Genomic DNA, 21,544 nt, shown 5'->3' on the forward strand with positions numbered 1-21,544 from the left:
GTAAATGTAACATGTTGTTGTATTTTAAATGCTTTTGTATTATCTGTGATCGTTTTGTTTGTCTTCTTTAGTTTTTTAATCATTGTACCTAAACTGTATGTGTAAACATGTACATGCAGGGCCCAGCTGTAAAAGAGACCTTGGTCTCAGTCTGTGTTTCTTGTTGAAATAAAGGTATACTAATCATAATAATAATACCTATGTAAGAATGCTATTCATTGACTATAGCTCAGCATTCAACACCATAGTACCCGCCAAGCTCATCACTAAGCTCGAGGCCCAAAACAAAGGAAATGATCGTAGACTTCAGGAAACAGCAGAGGGAGCACCCCCCTATCCACATTGACGGGACCACAGTGGAGAAGGTGAAAGCTTTAAGTTCCTTGGCGTAACACATCACTGACAAACTGAAATGGTCCACCCACACAGACAGTGTGGTGAAGAAGGCACAACAGCGCCTCTTCAACCTCAGGAGGCTGAAGAAATTTGTCTTGTCACTAAAAACCCTCACAACCTTTACAGATGCACAATTGAGAGCATCCTGTCGGGCTGTATTACCGCCTGGTAGGTTAACTGCACCACCCACAACCTCAGGGCTCTCAAGAGGGTGGTGCGGTATGCACAACGCATCACCGTTGGCAAACTCCCTGCCCTCCAGGACACCTACAGCACCCGATGTCACAGGAAAGCCAAAAAGGTCATCAAGGACAACAACCACTCGAGCCACTGCCCGTTCACCCCACTATCATCCAGAAGGCGAGGTCAGTACAGATGCATCAAAGCTGGGACCGAGAGACTGAAAAACAGCTTCTATCTCAAGGCCATCACTGTTAAAACAGCCATCACTAGCACATTAGAGTCTGCTGCCTATAGGCATTGACTAGAAATCATATCCACTTGAATAAATGGAACACTAGTCACTTTAATAATGTTTACATATCTTGCATTACTCATCTCATATGTATATACTGTATTCTATACTATTCTACTGTATCTTAGTCTATGTCGCTCTGACATTGCTCGTCCTATATTTACATAGTCTTAATTCCACTCCTTAACTTAGATTTGTGTGTATAGGGTATATGTTGTGAAATTGTTAGATATTACTTGTTAGATACTTCTTGCCACTAGGGGAGTGCCATTTCGACATAGCACAAATGTGTACCCAATGTAAACGGCCTCGTACTCAATTCTTGCTCGTACAATATGCATATTATTCTCACTACTGGATAGAAAACACTCTCTAGTTTCTAAAACCGTTGGAATTATGTCTGTGGGTGAAACAGAACTCTCTCTGCAGCAAAATCCATGACAGGAACTGCGAAGGTCTGAAAACTAGGCTCTGCTCTTGGATCAGTTTAAAGCTCTGTCTGTATCCTATGGCTCGACATGAACTGCACCCGCCTTCCCCTGGATGTCAGTAACCAATGAGAAGTGGAATGGACTTTCTGCGTAGTTCCCAGAGTTTATAAAAGGCCAAGGAGCGAGAGGACCTATCTTTTCAACGCTCGCCATTACGCAAAGCAAGACCTCAGGATGGCATTTTGGAACGCTCAGTTATCGTCCTTAGATATATCCGTCTGTAATTTAATTCGTTATAGGTGTTAGAAACATCATAACGAAGTTATTTTAAACCGAGTTATATCAGTTTATGCGAGTATATTGCTATTTTCGGAATTTCCTTAGTATTGAGTATAACGTTTTGGGCATGCTGTTTGTTATAGCTACTTGTAAGCTGCTACTTCCGAATTTGAACACAACATTTTACAACCAAGCAACAATTCTTTTGGACAAAGGACCACTTCGCCAAGATTCTGATGGAAGCTCGTCCAAAAGTAAGAGCTATTTATGATGTTATTCTGTATTTATGTAGAAAAATGTAAACGTATTTGTCCGCCATTTTTGCGGCACTAGTCTGGCTGTAACGCACACTGTATGTCTAATAACGTTAATTTAAAAAATCTAACTCAGCGATTGCCTTGAGAACTAATTTGTCTTTCAATTGCTGTCCAACCTGTATTTTTTTTGTCAAGTTTATGAATAGCTTTCGATAAGAGTAGGTGCCTTTCCAAGATGGCGCAGGACAGATCGCTTGATTGTTTGCCCACTAATCACGGTGTGTAACCACGAATTGTGAGGCTAAATATGCACATTTTCGAACCAACTCTATATGAATTGTGTAATATGATGTTACAGGACTGTCATCTGAAGAATTCTGAGAAGGTTAGTGAAAAAATTAATAGCGTTTGGTGGTTTATAACGTTATTGCTATTTTTGCCTTGAATCAATGCTACTGTGTGACTGACTATTGTAGTAAGCTAAGATAACGCTATATTGTGTTTTCGCTGTAAAACACTTAGAAAATCTGACATATTGGCTATATTCACAAGATCTGTGTCTTTCATCTGCTCTACGCTGTGTATTTTTAAGAAATGTTTTATGATGAGTAATTAGCTAATACACGATGGTCTCTGTAGTTATTCTAGTCATTTTAGTGAAAGTTGTGATGGGGGCTGCAATTGTAAACTATGATTTATACCTGAAATATGCACATTTTTCTAACAAAACCTATGCTATACAATAAATATGTTATCAGACTGTCATCTGATGAGGTTGTTTCTTGGTTAGTGACTATTTATATCTTTATTTGGTCGAATTTGTGATAGCTACTGATGCAGTAAGAAAATGGTGGAGTATGAGAGTGGTGTCTTTTGCTAACGTGGTTTGTGTCTTCCCTGTAAAACATTTTAAAAATCAGAGATGATGGCTTGAATCACAAGATCTGTATCTTTCATTTGGTGTCTTGGACTTGTGATTTCATGAACATTTTATTTTAGGATATCCCTGTAACTTTAGGCTAGGCTATGCTAGTCAGCTTTTGTGATGGGGGTGCTCCCGGATCCGGGTTTGTGAGGCGTTAGAGGTTATTAATACACTGTCGGAACTAGAAGCACAAGCATTTCGGTACACTCACAATAACCTCTGCTAAACACGTGTATGTGACCAATACAATTTGATAGATATATGGTGAAGCTATTCAGCAACTGATGATCACAGGCCACTGACAACCATTTTACAAGGATGTAAAATATCATACTCCTCGTCTTTTACATTCAACAACTCACCAATCACGTCTAGAAACAGAATACAGGACAAGTCAGTCACACACGGAATCAAATTTACACTGCATGAATGTCTTCTTACATCACAGAGCTCTACGACTAGAAAACACTCGTCCCTGGGTGGGCTTGAACCACCAACCTTTAGATTAACAGTCTAACGCGCTAACCAATTGCGCCACAGAGACTAAACTGCTAGGCAGTGGACACACGTGGAACAAGGACCCCGTTCATTTGATGGAAATCACTCCGCCGTTACATGGTTGCAAAAATTCTACTATCTTATCCAGACAGGGAAATATTCAGCTTTCAGTCATAATTGTATGGCAAAACAGAGGGGTAACATCCAGATCTGAACAGACGTATATACTACATGGTTTATCTTAAAGATATCTTTTATCTTTAAATGCTATCAAAACCAAAAACTCCCGGTGGCAAAACTCCCCAAGGCAGCCTGAAAAGTAGCATCATTTTTCGTTAGCCTCTTACCAATAAAAGACGCTGGAAGGGTCTGAATACTCGCTAAATATAGCGTCAAAGTCTCTCAATTGACTCTATACACTGTTTCAACATTTCACAAAGTTATACAGTATAGGGCTATCCACTCACTGCTCTAGAATGTAGGGAAAAACATGGCAATTCAAGAGGGGTGCTACGAAAGTAATGCCAAAACGTTGTTTTCTTTGCCCTATTACATTATAAATCACATATAATGAATCAGTAGATTTTTAAGTATAATATTATAACCTAATAGTGATGTGTGGATGAAATAAGAGCGTTCATTTCCTGTGACCATTGCAAGTGCAGACCGCACCACTCTCGGTTGTATCTCATCCATATTTATTTTAAAAATGTAACTAGGCAAGTCACTTAAGAACAAATTCTTATTTACAATGAAGGCCTACACCGGCCAAACCACAGCCAGTTGTGATACAGTCTGGATTCAAACCAGGGTGTCTGTAGTGACGCCTCTATTTCATTTTGGCCTGGGTAAATACAAGTGAATATATTCATGAAAGTCACCTTGTCTGGGAGAAATTTACACGGTTATAAAAATGGCACGCCGGGGCAAGCTTACGCAAAACACCCACCTAATTTGAAGTGTTACCAAAATCCCCTTTGGGAAAAATGTATGGTCGAAAAACGATTGTAACCATTTTATGTTTGACTGCTAGGTTTTATGGGTATTATGACTCATACTGTGGTAATCTATTATAGATTGTTAATTGAAGGTCCCTTAGCCAGATGGATAACAATGATATATGGTCCTTTGAGTGAGATTTATATTTTCAAAACAGAACGGTCAAGATCTACAGTAATAAAACAACAGACCTTTGCCACCACCATCCCTTTTACAAGTGGGTTAAACGACACTGTAGAGTAGCTATAGTGGAGTAAAGACAAGTACTGAACGTGATTTTACAATGAGGCTTCTCTCACAGGCAGAAAAAAGTAAGAGGAAAATAAAATGCTTTACTCCCCGTCGGGGAATTGAACCCCGGTCTCCCGCGTGACAGGCGGGGATACTGACCACTATACTAACGAGGACTGAGTGTGTGCTGGAATTCTACCTATGCAGATCAGTTCCGTTAAACCAACAGCGTCCCCTTCGTTGTCAACATAAGTACACATTTAGACACGCCTACACACACAACAGACGATCACGGTTATTTGAATATTCAAATATCCGAACGGACTCAGTATTCCATTACTTGTGTGCGTGTTCATTTTTCTTGACCTTTTTTGGGGGGGTGGGCCTATTTTAACAATGAAAACGTTTTTTCTAAATTAAATGATCATTGAGACATTATTACATACAGGGATATACCGTGACAATTGAAATTCTTTATTTAATAAAACAACAGTTGAACTGTTGATTTTTGTTTTGATGACGTGCATTGAGCTAGCGCATTTAGTCCTCCAGTCAACTCTGACAACCTATTTTCTACACTTCAAATAGCAATTACTGTCGAGTACATAGCCAAGGCTCCACAACACCTGACCCAGAGCAATGCAAAACACTCTCCAGAAAAGTCATTTCAAACAGAATCCATCAATCATAGTAAAAATCAGACTTCTCTTTCACCGTTACTGCTAGCCAAAAACTACTGGAGAATTGCATCCTTTCCGTTGTGGTATTCTGACTTGTCAAGTGTTATTTTTATCTGCGTTTTTTGAATGTCCACTATCCTGATAGCAGAAATAATGTCATATTATCCGATTAGTGAAATCATTTCAAATGCCCATCCCTAATGTAACGGATGTGAAATGGCTAGCTAGTTAGCGGGTAAGCGCTAGTAGCGTTTCAATCAGTTACGTCACTTGCTCTGAAACCTAAAAGTAATGTTGCCCCTTGCTTTGCAAGGGCCGTGGCTTTTGTGGAGCGATGGGTAACGACGCTTCGTGGGTGTCAGTTGTTGATGTGTGCAGAGGCTCCCTGGTTCGCGCCGGCGAGGGGACGTACTAAAGTTATACTGTTACATTGATGCTGTTGACCCGGATCACTGCTTGCTGCGGAAAAGGGGGAGGTTGAAAGGGGGGTGAGTGTAACGGATGTGAAATGACTAGCTAGTTAGCGGGTACGCGCTAGTAGCGTTTCAATCAGTTACGTCACTTGCTCTGAAACCTAGATGTAGTGTTGCCCCTTGCTCTGCAAGGACCGCGGCTTTTGTGGAGCGATGGCTAACGATGCTTCGTGGGCGACCGTTGTTTATGTGTGCAGAGGGTCCCCTGTTCGCGCCCGGGTCGGGGCGAGGGGACGGTCTAAAGTTATACTGTTACACTAATAAACACGATACCAACATTTTTCTACAAACAAGTCCTGCGCACACTTTAAACAACGAGACAAAATACATTCATTTGTACCGTCGTTTCTCTTTGCTTATTTGAGCTGTTCTTGCCATAATATTGACTTGGTCTTTTACCAAATAGGGCTATCTTCTGTATTCCAACCCTACCTTGTCACAACACAACTGATTGGCTGAAACGAATTACGAAGGAAAGAAATTACACAAATTAACTTCTGACAAGGCACACCTGTTAATTGAAAGGCATTCCAGGTGAATGTCTCATGAAGCTGGTTGAGAGAATGCCAAGAGTGTGCAAAGCTGTCATCAAGGCAAAGGGTGGCTACTTTGAAGAATCTCAAATATAAAAAATGTTGATTTGTTTAACACTTTTTTGGTTACTACATGATTCCATATGTGTTATTTCATAGTTTTTATGTCTTCACTATTATTCTACAATGTAGAAAATAGTCAAAATAAAGAAAAACCCTTGAATGAGGAGGTGTGTCCAAACTATTGGCTGGTACTGCATGTGTGTATGTATATATATATATATACATATATATATATATATGTATAATTCGATATGGAGTTTCGATATATGGTGAAGCTATTCAGCAACTGATGATCACAGGCCATTTTACAAGGATGTAAAATATCATACTCCTCGTCTTTTACATTCAACAAGTCACCAATCACGTCTAAAAACAGAATACAGGACAAGTCAGTCACACACGGAATCCAATTTACTTACACTCCAGGAATGTCTTCTTACATCACGGAGCTCAACAACTAGAAAACACTCGTCCCTGGGTGGGCTTGAACCACCAACCTTTAGATTAACAGTCTAACGCGCTAACCAATTGCGCCACAGAGACTAAGCTGCTAGGCAGTGGACACACGTGGAACAAGGACCCCGTTCATTTGATGGAAATCACTCCGCCGTTACATGGTTGCAAAAATTCTACTATCTTATCCAGACAGGGAAATATTCAGCTTTCAGTCATAATTGTATGGCAAAACAGAGGGGTAACATCCAGATCTGAACAGACGTATATACTACATGGTTTATCTTAAAGATTTATTTTATCTTTAAATGCTATCAAAACCAATGAAGGCCTACACCGGCCAAATCCGGACGACGCTGGGCCAATTGTGCGCCGCCCTATGGGACTCACAAACCACAGCCAGTTGTGATACAGTCTGGATTCAAACCAGGGTGTCTGTAGTGACGCCTCTATTTCATTTTGGCCTGGGTAAATACAAGTGAATATATTCATGAAAGTCACCTTGTCTGGGAGAAATTTACACGGTTATAAAAATGGCACGCCGGGGCAAGCTTACGCAAAACACCCACCTAATTTGAAGTGTTACCAAAATCCCCTTTGGGAAAAATGTATGGTCGAAAAACGATTGTAACCATTTTATGTTTGACTGCTAGGTTTTATGGGTATTATGACTCATACTGTGGTAATCTATTATAGATTGTTAATTGAAGGTCCCTTAGCCAGATGGATAACAATGATATATGGTCCTTTGAGTGAGATTTATATTTTCAAAACAGAACGGTCAAGATCTACAGTAATAAAACAACAGACCTTTGCCACCACCATCCCTTTTACAAGTGGGTTAAACGACACTGTAGAGTAGCTATAGTGGAGTAAAGACAAGTACTGAACGTGATTTTACAATGAGGCTTCTCTCACAGGCAGAAAAAAGTAAGAGGAAAATAAAATGCTTTACTCCCCGTCGGGGAATTGAACCCCGGTCTCCCGCGTGACAGGCGGGGATACTGACCACTATACTAACGAGGACTGAGTGTGTGCTGGAATTCTACCTATGCAGATCAGTTCCGTTAAACCAACAGCGTCCCCTTCGTTGTCAACATAAGTACACATTTAGACACGCCTACACACACAACAGACGATCACGGTTATTTGAATATTCAAATATCCGAACGGACTCAGTATTCCATTACTTGTGTGCGTGTTCATTTTTCTTGACCTTTTTTGGGGGGGTGGGCCTATTTTAACAATGAAAACGTTTTTTCTAAATTAAATGATCATTGAGACATTATTACATACAGGGATATACCGTGACAATTGAAATTCTTTATTTAATAAAACAACAGTTGAACTGTTGATTTTTGTTTTGATGACGTGCATTGAGCTAGCGCATTTAGTCCTCCAGTCAACTCTGACAACCTATTTTCTACACTTCAAATAGCAATTACTGTCGAGTACATAGCCAAGGCTCCACAACACCTGACCCAGAGCAATGCAAAACACTCTCCAGAAAAGTCATTTCAAACAGAATCCATCAATCATAGTAAAAATCAGACTTCTCTTTCACCGTTACTGCTAGCCAAAAACTACTGGAGAATTGCATCCTTTCCGTTGTGGTATTCTGACTTGTCAAGTGTTATTTTTATCTGTGTTTTTTGAATGTCCACTATCCTGATAGCAGAAATAATGTCATATTATCCGATTAGTGAAATCATTTCAAATGCCCATCCCTAATGTAACGGATGTGAAATGGCTAGCTAGTTAGCGGGTAAGCGCTAGTAGCGTTTCAATCAGTTACGTCACTTGCTCTGAAACCTAAAAGTAATGTTGCCCCTTGCTTTGCAAGGGCCGTGGCTTTTGTGGAGCGATGGGTAACGACGCTTCGTGGGTGTCAGTTGTTGATGTGTGCAGAGGCTCCCTGGTTCGCGCCGGCGAGGGGACGTACTAAAGTTATACTGTTACATTGATGCTGTTGACCCGGATCACTGCTTGCTGCGGAAAAGGGGGAGGTTGAAAGGGGGGTGAGTGTAACGGATGTGAAATGACTAGCTAGTTAGCGGGTACGCGCTAGTAGCGTTTCAATCAGTTACGTCACTTGCTCTGAAACCTAGATGTAGTGTTGCCCCTTGCTCTGCAAGGACCGCGGCTTTTGTGGAGCGATGGCTAACGATGCTTCGTGGGCGACCGTTGTTTATGTGTGCAGAGGGTCCCCTGTTCGCGCCCGGGTCGGGGCGAGGGGACGGTCTAAAGTTATACTGTTACACTAATAAACACGATGCCAACATTTTTCTACAAACAAGTCCTGCGCACACTTTAAACAACGAGTCAAAATACATTCATTTGTACCGTCGTTTCTCTTTGCTTATTTGAGCTGTTCTTGCCATAATATTGACTTGGTCTTTTACCAAATAGGGCTATCTTCTGTATTCCAACCCTACCTTGTCACAACACAACTGATTGGCTGAAACGAATTACGAAGGAAAGAAATTACACAAATTAACTTCTGACAAGGCACACCTGTTAATTGAAAGGCATTCCAGGTGAATGTCTCATGAAGCTGGTTGAGAGAATGCCAAGAGTGTGCAAAGCTGTCATCAAGGCAAAGGGTGGCTACTTTGAAGAATCTCAAAATATAAAAAAATGTTGATTTGTTTAACACTTTTTTGGTTACGACATGATTCCATATGTGTTATTTCATAGTTTTTATGTCTTCACTATTATTCTACAATGTAGAAAATAGTCAAAATAAAGAAAACCCTTGAATGAGGAGGTGTGTCCAAACTATTGGCTGGTACTGTATGTGTGTATGTATATATATATATATATATATATATATATATATATATATATATATAACTCGATATGGAGTTTCGATATATGGTGAAGCTATTCAGCAACTGATGATCACAGGCCATTTTACAAGGATGTAAAATATCATACTCCTCATCTTTTACATTCAACAAGTCACCAATCACGTCTAAAAACAGAATACAGGACAAGTCAGTCACACACGGAATCCAATTTACTTACACTCCAGGAATGTCTTCTTACATCACGGAGCTCAACAACTAGAAAACACTCGTCCCTGGGTGGGCTTGAACCACCAACCTTTAGATTAACAGTCTAACGCGCTAACCAATTGCGCCACAGAGACTAAGCTGCTAGGCAGTGGACACACGTGGAACAAGGACCCCGTTCATTTGATGGAAATCACTCCGCCGTTACATGGTTGCAAAAATTCTACTATCTTATCCAGACAGGGAAATATTCAGCTTTCAGTCATAATTGTATGGCAAAACAGAGGGGTAACATCCAGATCTGAACAGACGTATATACTACATGGTTTATCTTAAAGATTTATTTTATCTTTAAATGCTATCAAAACCAATGAAGGCCTACACCGGCCAAATCCGGACGACGCTGGGCCAATTGTGCGCCGCCCTATGGGACTCACAAACCACAGCCAGTTGTGATACAGTCTGGATTCAAACCAGGGTGTCTGTAGTGACGCCTCTATTTCATTTTGGCCTGGGTAAATACAAGTGAATATATTCATGAAAGTCACCTTGTCTGGGAGAAATTTACACGGTTATAAAAATGGCACGCCGGGGCAAGCTTACGCAAAACACCCACCTAATTTGAAGTGTTACCAAAATCCCCTTTGGGAAAAATGTATGGTCGAAAAACGATTGTAACCATTTTATGTTTGACTGCTAGGTTTTATGGGTATTATGACTCATACTGTGGTAATCTATTATAGATTGTTAATTGAAGGTCCCTTAGCCAGATGGATAACAATGATATATGGTCCTTTGAGTGAGATTTATATTTTCAAAACAGAACGGTCAAGATCTACAGTAATAAAACAACAGACCTTTGCCACCACCATCCCTTTTACAAGTGGGTTAAACGACACTGTAGAGTAGCTATAGTGGAGTAAAGACAAGTACTGAACGTGATTTTACAATGAGGCTTCTCTCACAGGCAGAAAAAAGTAAGAGGAAAATAAAATGCTTTACTCCCCGTCGGGGAATTGAACCCCGGTCTCCCGCGTGACAGGCGGGGATACTGACCACTATACTAACGAGGACTGAGTGTGTGCTGGAATTCTACCTATGCAGATCAGTTCCGTTAAACCAACAGCGTCCCCTTCGTTGTCAACATAAGTACACATTTAGACACGCCTACACACACAACAGACGATCACGGTTATTTGAATATTCAAATATCCGAACGGACCTCAGTATTCCATTACTTGTGTGCGTGTTCATTTTTCTTGACCTTTTTTGGGGGGGTGGGCCTATTTTAACAATGAAAACGTTTTTTCTAAATTAAATGATCATTGAGACATTATTACATACAGGGATATACCGTGACAATTGAAATTCTTTATTTAATAAAACAACAGTTGAACTGTTGATTTTTGTTTTGATGACGTGCATTGAGCTAGCGCATTTAGTCCTCCAGTCAACTCTGACAACCTATTTTCTACACTTCAAATAGCAATTACTGTCGAGTACATAGCCAAGGCTCCACAACACCTGACCCAGAGCAATGCAAAACACTCTCCAGAAAAGTCATTTCAAACAGAATCCATCAATCATAGTAAAAATCAGACTTCTCTTTCACCGTTACTGCTAGCCAAAAACTACTGGAGAATTGCATCCTTTCCGTTGTGGTATTCTGACTTGTCAAGTGTTATTTTTATCTGCGTTTTTTGAATGTCCACTATCCTGATAGCAGAAATAATGTCATATTATCCGATTAGTGAAATCATTTCAAATGCCCATCCCTAATGTAACGGATGTGAAATGGCTAGCTAGTTAGCGGGTAAGCGCTAGTAGCGTTTCAATCAGTTACGTCACTTGCTCTGAAACCTAAAAGTAATGTTGCCCCTTGCTTTGCAAGGGCCGTGGCTTTTGTGGAGCGATGGGTAACGACGCTTCGTGGGTGTCAGTTGTTGATGTGTGCAGAGGCTCCCTGGTTCGCGCCGGCGAGGGGACGTACTAAAGTTATACTGTTACATTGATGCTGTTGACCCGGATCACTGCTTGCTGCGGAAAAGGGGGAGGTTGAAAGGGGGGTGAGTGTAACGGATGTGAAATGACTAGCTAGTTAGCGGGTACGCGCTAGTAGCGTTTCAATCAGTTACGTCACTTGCTCTGAAACCTAGATGTAGTGTTGCCCCTTGCTCTGCAAGGACCGCGGCTTTTGTGGAGCAATGGCTAACGATGCTTCGTGGGCGACCGTTGTTTATGTGTGCAGAGGGTCCCCTGTTCGCGCCCGGGTCGGGGCGAGGGGACGGTCTAAAGTTATACTGTTACACTAATAAACACGATACCAACATTTTTCTACAAACAAGTCCTGTGCACACTTTAAACAACGAGACAAAATACATTCATTTGTACCGTCGTTTCTCTTTGCTTATTTGAGCTGTTCTTGCCATAATATTGACTTGGTCTTTTACCAAATAGGGCTATCTTCTGTATTCCAACCCTACCTTGTCACAACACAACTGATTGGCTGAAACGAATTACGAAGGAAAGAAATTACACAAATTAACTTCTGACAAGGCACACCTGTTAATTGAAAGGCATTCCAGGTGAATGTCTCATGAAGCTGGTTGAGAGAATGCCAAGAGTGTGCAAAGCTGTCATCAAGGCAAAGGGTGGCTACTTTGAAGAATCTCAAATATAAAAAAATGTTGATTTGTTTAACACTTTTTTGGTTACTACATGATTCCATATGTGTTATTTCATAGTTTTTATGTCTTCACTATTATTCTACAATGTAGAAAATAGTCAAAATAAAGAAAAACCCTTGAATGAGGAGGTGTGTCCAAACTATTGGCTGGTACTGTATGTGTATATATATATATATATATATATATATATATATATATATATATATATATATATAATTCGATATGGAGTTTCGATATATGGTGAAGCTATTCAGCAACTGATGATCACAGGCCATTTTACAAGGATGTAAAATATCATACTCCTCGTCTTTTACATTCAACAAGTCACCAATCACGTCTAAAAACAGAATACAGGACAAGTCAGTCACACACGGAATCCAATTTACTTACACTCCAGGAATGTCTTCTTACATCACGGAGCTCAACAACTAGAAAACACTCGTCCCTGGGTGGGCTTGAACCACCAACCTTTAGATTAACAGTCTAACGCGCTAACCAATTGCGCCACAGAGACTAAGCTGCTAGGCAGTGGACACACGTGGAACAAGGACCCCGTTCATTTGATGGAAATCACTCCGCCGTTACATGGTTGCAAAAATTCTACTATCTTATCCAGACAGGGAAATATTCAGCTTTCAGTCATAATTGTATGGCAAAACAGAGGGGTAACATCCAGATCTGAACAGACGTATATACTACATGGTTTATCTTAAAGATTTATTTTATCTTTAAATGCTATCAAAACCAATGAAGGCCTACACCGGCCAAATCCAGACGACGCTGGGCCAATTGTGCGCCGCCCTATGGGACTCACAAACCACAGCCAGTTGTGATACAGTCTGGATTCAAACCAGGGTGTCTGTAGTGACGCCTCTATTTCATTTTGGCCTGGGTAAATACAAGTGAATATATTCATGAAAGTCACCTTGTCTGGGAGAAATTTACACGGTTATAAAAATGGCACGCCGGGGCAAGCTTACGCAAAACACCCACCTAATTTGAAGTGTTACCAAAATCCCCATTGGGAAAAATGTATGGTCGAAAAACGATTGTAGCCATTTTATGTTTGACTGCTAGGTTTTATGGGTATTATGACTCATACTGTGGTAATCTATTATAGATTGTTAATTGAAGGTCCCTTAGCCAGATGGATAACAATGATATATGGTCCTTTGAGTGAGATTTATATTTTCAAAACAGAACGGTCAAGATCTACAGTAATAAAACAACAGACCTTTGCCACCACCATCCCTTTTACAAGTGGGTTAAACGACACTGTAGAGTAGCTATAGTGGAGTAAAGACAAGTACTGAACGTGATTTTACAATGAGGCTTCTCTCACAGGCAGAAAAAAGTAAGAGGAAAATAAAATGCTTTACTCCCCGTCGGGGAATTGAACCCCGGTCTCCCGCGTGACAGGCGGGGATACTGACCACTATACTAACGAGGACTGAGTGTGTGCTGGAATTCTACCTATGCAGATCAGTTCCGTTAAACCAACAGCGTCCCCTTCGTTGTCAACATAAGTACACATTTAGACACGCCTACACACACAACAGACGATCACGGTTATTTGAATATTCAAATATCCGAACGGACCTCAGTATTCCATTACTTGTGTGCGTGTTCATTTTTCTTGACCTTTTTTGGGGGGGGGGGCCTATTTTAACAATGAAAACGTTTTTTCTAAATTAAATGATCATTGAGACATTATTACATACAGGGATATACCGTGACAATTGAAATTCTTTATTTAATAAAACAACAGTTGAACTGTTGATTTTTGTTTTGATGACGTGCATTGAGCTAGCGCATTTAGTCCTCCAGTCAACTCTGACAACCTATTTTCTACACTTCAAATAGCAATTACTGTCGAGTACATAGCCAAGGCTCCACAACACCTGACCTAGAGCAATGCAAAACACTCTCCAGAAAAGTCATTTCAAACAGAATCCATCAATCATAGTAAAAATCAGACTTCTCTTTCACCGTTACTGCTAGCCAAAAACTACTGGAGAATTGCATCCTTTCCGTTGTGGTATTCTGACTTGTCAAGTGTTATTTTTATCTGCGTTTTTTGAATGTCCACTATCCTGATAGCAGAAATAATGTCATATTATCCGATTAGTGAAATCATTTCAAATGCCCATCCCTAATGTAACGGATGTGAAATGGCTAGCTAGTTAGCGGGTAAGCGCTAGTAGCGTTTCAATCAGTTACGTCACTTGCTCTGAAACCTAAAAGTAATGTTGCCCCTTGCTTTGCAAGGGCCGTGGCTTTTGTGGAGCGATGGGTAACGACGCTTCGTGGGTGTCAGTTGTTGATGTGTGCAGAGGCTCCCTGGTTCGCGCCGGCGAGGGGACGTACTAAAGTTATACTGTTACATTGATGCTGTTGACCCGGATCACTGCTTGCTGCGGAAAAGGGGGAGGTTGAAAGGGGGGTGAGTGTAACGGATGTGAAATGACTAGCTAGTTAGCGGGTACGCGCTAGTAGCGTTTCAATCAGTTACGTCACTTGCTCTGAAACCTAGATGTAGTGTTGCCCCTTGCTCTGCAAGGACCGTGGCTTTTGTGGAGCGATGGCTAACGATGCTTCGTGGGCGACCGTTGTTTATGTGTGCAGAGGGTCCCCTGTTCGCGCCCGGGTCGGGGCGAGGGGACGGTCTAAAGTTATACTGTTACACTAATAAACACGATACCAACATTTTTCTACAAACAAGTCCTGCGCACACTTTAAACAACGAGACAAAATACATTCATTTGTACCGTCGTTTCTCTTTGCTTATTTGAGCTGTTCTTGCCATAATATTGACTTGGTCTTTTACCAAATAGGGCTATCTTCTGTATTCCAACCCTACCTTGTCACAACACAACTGATTGGCTGAAACGAATTACGAAGGAAAGAAATTACACAAATTAACTTCTGACAAGGCACACCTGTTAATTGAAAGGCATTCCAGGTGAATGTCTCATGAAGCTGGTTGAGAGAATGCCAAGAGTGTGCAAAGCTGTCATCAAGGCAAAGGGTGGCTACTTTGAAGAATCTCAAATATAAAAAAATGTTGATTTGTTTAACACTTTTTTGGTTACTACATGATTCCATATGTGTTATTTCATAGTTTTTATGTCTTCACTATTATTCTACAATGTAGAAAATAGTCAAAATAAAGAAAAACCCATGAATGAGGAGGTGTGTCCAAACTATTGGCTGGTACTGTATGTGTATATATATATATATATATATATATAATTCGATATGGAGTTTCGATATATGGTGAAGCTATTCAGCAACTGATGATCACAGGCCATTTTACAAGGATGTAAAATATCATACTCCTCGTCTTTTACATTCAACAAGTCACCAATCACGTCTAAAAACAGAATACAGGACAAGTCAGTCACACACGGAATCCAATTTACTTACACTCCAGGAATGTCTTCTTACATCACGGAGCTCAACAACTAGAAAACACTCGTCCCTGGGTGGGCTTGAACCACCAACCTTTAGATTAACAGTCTAACGCGCTAACCAATTGCGCCACAGAGACTAAGCTGCTAGGCAGTGGACACACGTGGAACAAGGACCCCGTTCATTTGATGGAAATCACTCCGCCGTTACATGGTTGCAAAAATTCTACTATCTTATCCAGACAGGGAAATATTCAGCTTTCAGTCATAATTGTATGGCAAAACAGAGGGGTAACATCCAGATCTGAACAGACGTATATACTACATGGTTTATCTTAAAGATTTATTTTATCTTTAAATGCTATCAAAACCAATGAAGGCCTACACCGGCCAAATCCGGACGACGCTGGGCCAATTGTGCGCCGCCCTATGGGACTCACAAACCACAGCCAGTTGTGATACAGTCTGGATTCAAACCAGGGTGTCTGTAGTGACGCCTCTATTTCATTTTGGCCTGGGTAAATACAAGTGAATATATTCATGAAAGTCACCTTGTCTGGGAGAAATTTACACGGTTATAAAAATGGCACGCCGGGGCAAGCTTACGCAAAACACCCACCTAATTTGAAGTGTTACCAAAATCCCCTTTGGGAAAAATGTATGGTCGAAAAACGATTGTAGCCATTTTATGTTTGACTGCTAGGTTTTATGGGTATTATGACTCATACTGTGGTAATCTATTATAGATTGTTAATTGAAGGTCCCTTAGCCAGATGGATAACAATGATATATGGTCCTTTGAGTGAGATTTATATTTTCAAAACAGAACGGTCAAGATCTACAGTAATAAAACAACAGACCTTTGCCACCACCATCCCTTTTACAAGTGGGTTAAACGACAATGTAGAGTAGCTATAGTGGAGTAAAGACAAGTACTGAACGTGATTTTACAATGAGGCTTCTCTCACAGGCAGAAAAAAGTAAGAGGAAAATAAAATGCTTTACTCCCCGTCGGGGAATTGAACCCCGGTCTCCCGCGTGACAGGCGGGGATACTGACCACTATACTAACGAGGACTGAGTGTGTGCTGGAATTCTACCTATGCAGATCAGTTCCGTTAAACCAACAGCGTCCCCTTCGTTGTCAACATAAGTACACATTTAGACACGCCTACACACACAACAGACGATCACGGTTATTTGAATATTCAAATATCCGAACGGACCTCAGTATTCCATTACTTGTGTGCGTGTTCATTTTTCTTGACCTTTTTTGGGGGGGGGGGCCTATTTTAACAATGAAAACGTTTTTTCTAAATTAAATGATCATTGAGACATTATTACATACAGGGATATACCGTGACAATTGAAATTCTTTATTTAATAAAACAACAGTTGAACTGTTGATTTTTGTTTTGATGACGTGCATTGAGCTAGCGCATTTAGTCCTCCAGTCAACTCTGACAACCTATTTTCTACACTTCAAATAGCAATTACTGTCGAGTACATAGCCAAGGCTCCACAACACCTGACCTAGAGCAATGCAAAACACTCTCCAGAAAAGTCATTTCAAACAGAATCCATCAATCATAGTAAAAATCAGACTTCTCTTTCACCGTTACTGCTAGCCAAAAACTACTGGAGAATTGCATCCTTTCCGTTGTGGTATTCTGACTTGTCAAGTGTTATTTTTATCTGCGTTTTTTGAATGTCCACTATCCTGATAGCAGAAATAATGTCATATTATCCGATTAGTGAAATCATTTCAAATGCCCATCCCTAATGTAACGGATGTGAAATGGCTAGCTAGTTAGCGGGTAAGCGCTAGTAGCGTTTCAATCAGTTACGTCACTTGCTCTGAAACCTAAAAGTAATGTTGCCCCTTGCTTTGCAAGGGCCGTGGCTTTTGTGGAGCGATGGGTAACGACGCTTCGTGGGTGTCAGTTGTTGATGTGTGCAGAGGCTCCCTGGTTCGCGCCGGCGAGGGGACGTACTAAAGTTATACTGTTACATTGATGCTGTTGACCCGGATCACTGCTTGCTGCGGAAAAGGGGGAGGTTGAAAGGGGGGTGAGTGTAACGGATGTGAAATGACTAGCTAGTTAGCGGGTACGCGCTAGTAGCGTTTCAATCAGTTACGTCACTTGCTCTGAAACCTAGATGTAGTGTTGCCCCTTGCTCTGCAAGGACCGCGGCTTTTGTGGAGCGATGGCTAACGATGCTTCGTGGGCGACCGTTGTTTATGTGTGCAGAGGGTCCCCTGTTCGCGCCCGGGTCGGGGCGAGGGGACGGTCTAAAGTTATACTGTTACACTAATAAACACGATACCAACATTTTTCTACAAACAAGTCCTGCGCACACTTTAAACAACGAGACAAAATACATTCATTTGTACCGTCGTTTCTCTTTGCTTATTTGAGCTGTTCTTGCCATAATATTGACTTGGTCTTTTACCAAATAGGGCTATCTTCTGTATTCCAACCCTACCTTGTCACAACACAACTGATTGGCTGAAACGAATTACGAAGGAAAGAAATTACACAAATTAACTTCTGACAAGGCACACCTGTTAATTGAAAGGCATTCCAGGTGAATGTCTCATGAAGCTGGTTGAGAGAATGCCAAGAGTGTGCAAAGCTGTCATCAAGGCAAAGGGTGGCTACTTTGAAGAATCTCAAATATAAAAAAATGTTGATTTGTTTAACACTTTTTTGGTTACTACATGATTCCATATGTGTTATTTCATAGTTTTTATGTCTTCACTATTATTCTACAATGTAGAAAATAGTCAAAATAAAGAAAAACCCATGAATGAGGAGGTGTGTCCAAACTATTGGCTGGTACTGTATGTGTATATATATATATATATATATATATAATTCGATATGGAGTTTCGATATATGGTGAAGCTATTCAGCAACTGATGATCACAGGCCATTTTACAAGGATGTAAAATATCATACTCCTCGTCTTTTACATTCAACAAGTCACCAATCACGTCTAAAAACAGAATACAGGACAAGTCAGTCACACACGGAATCCAATTTACTTACACTCCAGGAATGTCTTCTTACATCACGGAGCTCAACAACTAGAAAACACTCGTCCCTGGGTGGGCTTGAACCACCAACCTTTAGATTAACAGTCTAACGCGCTAACCAATTGCGCCACAGAGACTAAGCTGCTAGGCAGTGGACACACGTGGAACAAGGACCCCGTTCATTTGATGGAAATCACTCCGCCGTTACATGGTTGCAAAAATTCTACTATCTTATCCAGACAGGGAAATATTCAGCTTTCAGTCATAATTGTATGGCAAAACAGAGGGGTAACATCCAGATCTGAACAGACGTATATACTACATGGTTTATCTTAAAGATTTATTTTATCTTTAAATGCTATCAAAACCAATGAAGGCCTACACCGGCCAAATCCGGACGACGCTGGGCCAATTGTGCGCCGCCCTATGGGACTCACAAACCACAGCCAGTTGTGATACAGTCTGGATTCAAACCAGGGTGTCTGTAGTGACGCCTCTATTTCATTTTGGCCTGGGTAAATACAAGTGAATATATTCATGAAAGTCACCTTGTCTGGGAGAAATTTACACGGTTATAAAAATGGCACGCCGGGGCAAGCTTACGCAAAACACCCACCTAATTTGAAGTGTTACCAAAATCCCCTTTGGGAAAAATGTATGGTCGAAAAACGATTGTAGCCATTTTATGTTTGACTGCTAGGTTTTATGGGTATTATGACTCATACTGTGGTAATCTATTATAGATTGTTAATTGAAGGTCCCTTAGCCAGATGGATAACAATGATATATGGTCCTTTGAGTGAGATTTATATTTTCAAAACAGAACGGTCAAGATCTACAGTAATAAAACAACAGACCTTTGCCACCACCATCCCTTTTACAAGTGGGTTAAACGACAATGTAGAGTAGCTATAGTGGAGTAAAGACAAGTACTGAACGTGATTTTACAATGAGGCTTCTCTCACAGGCAGAAAAAAGTAAGAGGAAAATAAAATGCTTTACTCCCCGTCGGGGAATTGAACCCCGGTCTCCCGCGTGACAGGCGGGGATACTGACCACTATACTAACGAGGACTGAGTGTGTGCTGGAATTCTACCTATGCAGATCAGTTCCGTTAAACCAACAGCGTCCCCTTCGTTGTCAACATAAGTACACATTTAGACACGCCTACACACACAACAGACGATCACGGTTATTTGAATATTCAAATATCCGAACGGACCTCAGTATTCCATTACTTGTGTGCGTGTTCATTTTTCTTGACCTTTTTTGGGGGGGGGGGCCTATTTTAACAATGAAAACGTTTTTTCTAAATTAAATGATCATTGAGACATTATTACATACAGGGATATACCGTGACAATTGAAATTCTTTATTTAATAAAACAACAGTTGAACTGTTGATTTTTGTTTTGATGACGTGCATTGAGCTAGCGCATTTAGTCCTCCAGTCAACTCTGACAACCTATTTTCTACACTTCAAATAGCAATTACTGTCGAGTACATAGCCAAGGCTCCACAACACCTGACCTAGAGCAATGCAAAACACTCTCCAGAAAAGTCATTTCAAACAGAATCCATCAATCATAGTAAAAATCAGACTTCTCTTTCACCGTTACTGCTAGCCAAAAACTACTGGAGAATTGCATCCTTTCCGTTGTGGTATTCTGACTTGTCAAGTGTTATTTTTATCTGCGTTTTTTGAATGTCCACTATCCTGATAGCAGAAATAATGTCATATTATCCGATTAGTGAAATCATTTCAAATGCCCATCCCTAATGTAACGGATGTGAAATGGCTAGCTAGTTAGCGGGTAAGCGCTAGTAGCGTTTCAATCAGTTACGTCACTTGCTCTGAAACCTAAAAGTAATGTTGCCCCTTGCTTTGCAAGGGCCGTGGCTTTTGTGGAGCGATGGGTAACGACGCTTCGTGGGTGTCAGTTGTTGATGTGTGCAGAGGCTCCCTGGTTCGCGCCGGCGAGGGGACGTACTAAAGTTATACTGTTACATTGATGCTGTTGACCCGGATCACTGCTTGCTGCGGAAAAGGGGGAGGTTGAAAGGGGGGTGAGTGTAACGGATGTGAAATGACTAGCTAGTTAGCGGGTACGCGCTAGTAGCGTTTCAATCAGTTACGTCACTTGCTCTGAAACCTAGATGTAGTGTTGCCCCTTGCTCTGCAAGGACCGCGGCTTTTGTGGAGCGATGGCTAACGATGCTTCGTGGGCGACCGTTGTTTATGTGTGCAGAGGGTCCCCTGTTCGCGCCCGGGTCGGGGCGAGGGGACGGTCTAAAGTTATACTGTTACACTAATAAACACGATACCAACATTTTTCTACAAACAAGTCCTGCGCACACTTTAAACAACGAGACAAAATACATTCATTTGTACCGTCGTTTCTCTTTGCTTATTTGAGCTGTTCTTGCCATAATATTGACTTGGTCTTTTACCAAATAGGGCTATCTTCTGTATTCCAACCCTACCTTGTCACAACACAACTGATTGGCTGAAACGAATTACGAAGGAAAGAAATTACACAAATTAACTTCTGACAAGGCACACCTGTTAATTGAAAGGCATTCCAGGTGAATGTCTCATGAAGCTGGTTGAGAGAATGCCAAGAGTGTGCAAAGCTGTCATCAAGGCAAAGGGTGGCTACTTTGAAGAATCTCAAATATAAAAAAATGTTGATTTGTTTAAC

The 21,544-nt window shown here is 40.9% G+C and overlaps 12 non-coding genes across 12 annotated transcripts; all 12 read right to left on the reverse strand.

The window, feature by feature from the left end:
- Positions 1–3,233: 3,233 nt before the first annotated feature.
- trnan-guu (transfer RNA asparagine (anticodon GUU)) lies at positions 3,234–3,307 on the reverse strand. The gene has a single exon. It is a non-coding gene; the product is annotated as a tRNA-Asn (tRNA).
- Positions 3,308–4,595: 1,288 nt separating this feature from the next.
- On the reverse strand, positions 4,596–4,667 carry trnad-guc (transfer RNA aspartic acid (anticodon GUC)). Its single transcript has one exon. It is a non-coding gene; the product is annotated as a tRNA-Asp (tRNA).
- Positions 4,668–6,709: 2,042 nt separating this feature from the next.
- trnan-guu (transfer RNA asparagine (anticodon GUU)) lies at positions 6,710–6,783 on the reverse strand. The gene has a single exon. It is a non-coding gene; the product is annotated as a tRNA-Asn (tRNA).
- An 864-nt stretch (positions 6,784–7,647) lies between these two features.
- Positions 7,648–7,719, reverse strand: trnad-guc (transfer RNA aspartic acid (anticodon GUC)). Its single transcript has one exon. It is a non-coding gene; the product is annotated as a tRNA-Asp (tRNA).
- A 2,051-nt stretch (positions 7,720–9,770) lies between these two features.
- On the reverse strand, positions 9,771–9,844 carry trnan-guu (transfer RNA asparagine (anticodon GUU)). Its single transcript has one exon. It is a non-coding gene; the product is annotated as a tRNA-Asn (tRNA).
- Positions 9,845–10,708: 864 nt separating this feature from the next.
- Positions 10,709–10,780, reverse strand: trnad-guc (transfer RNA aspartic acid (anticodon GUC)). The gene has a single exon. It is a non-coding gene; the product is annotated as a tRNA-Asp (tRNA).
- Positions 10,781–12,834: 2,054 nt separating this feature from the next.
- Positions 12,835–12,908, reverse strand: trnan-guu (transfer RNA asparagine (anticodon GUU)). Its single transcript has one exon. It is a non-coding gene; the product is annotated as a tRNA-Asn (tRNA).
- Positions 12,909–13,772: 864 nt separating this feature from the next.
- trnad-guc (transfer RNA aspartic acid (anticodon GUC)) lies at positions 13,773–13,844 on the reverse strand. The gene has a single exon. It is a non-coding gene; the product is annotated as a tRNA-Asp (tRNA).
- A 2,026-nt stretch (positions 13,845–15,870) lies between these two features.
- On the reverse strand, positions 15,871–15,944 carry trnan-guu (transfer RNA asparagine (anticodon GUU)). The gene has a single exon. It is a non-coding gene; the product is annotated as a tRNA-Asn (tRNA).
- An 864-nt stretch (positions 15,945–16,808) lies between these two features.
- trnad-guc (transfer RNA aspartic acid (anticodon GUC)) lies at positions 16,809–16,880 on the reverse strand. Its single transcript has one exon. It is a non-coding gene; the product is annotated as a tRNA-Asp (tRNA).
- Positions 16,881–18,906: 2,026 nt separating this feature from the next.
- trnan-guu (transfer RNA asparagine (anticodon GUU)) lies at positions 18,907–18,980 on the reverse strand. Its single transcript has one exon. It is a non-coding gene; the product is annotated as a tRNA-Asn (tRNA).
- Positions 18,981–19,844: 864 nt separating this feature from the next.
- trnad-guc (transfer RNA aspartic acid (anticodon GUC)) lies at positions 19,845–19,916 on the reverse strand. Its single transcript has one exon. It is a non-coding gene; the product is annotated as a tRNA-Asp (tRNA).
- Between the last annotated feature and the right edge of the window lie 1,628 nt (positions 19,917–21,544).

This window comes from Salvelinus fontinalis, chromosome 36, assembly GCF_029448725.1.
Source record: "Salvelinus fontinalis isolate EN_2023a chromosome 36, ASM2944872v1, whole genome shotgun sequence".
NCBI classification, from domain to species: domain Eukaryota; kingdom Metazoa; phylum Chordata; class Actinopteri; order Salmoniformes; family Salmonidae; genus Salvelinus; species Salvelinus fontinalis.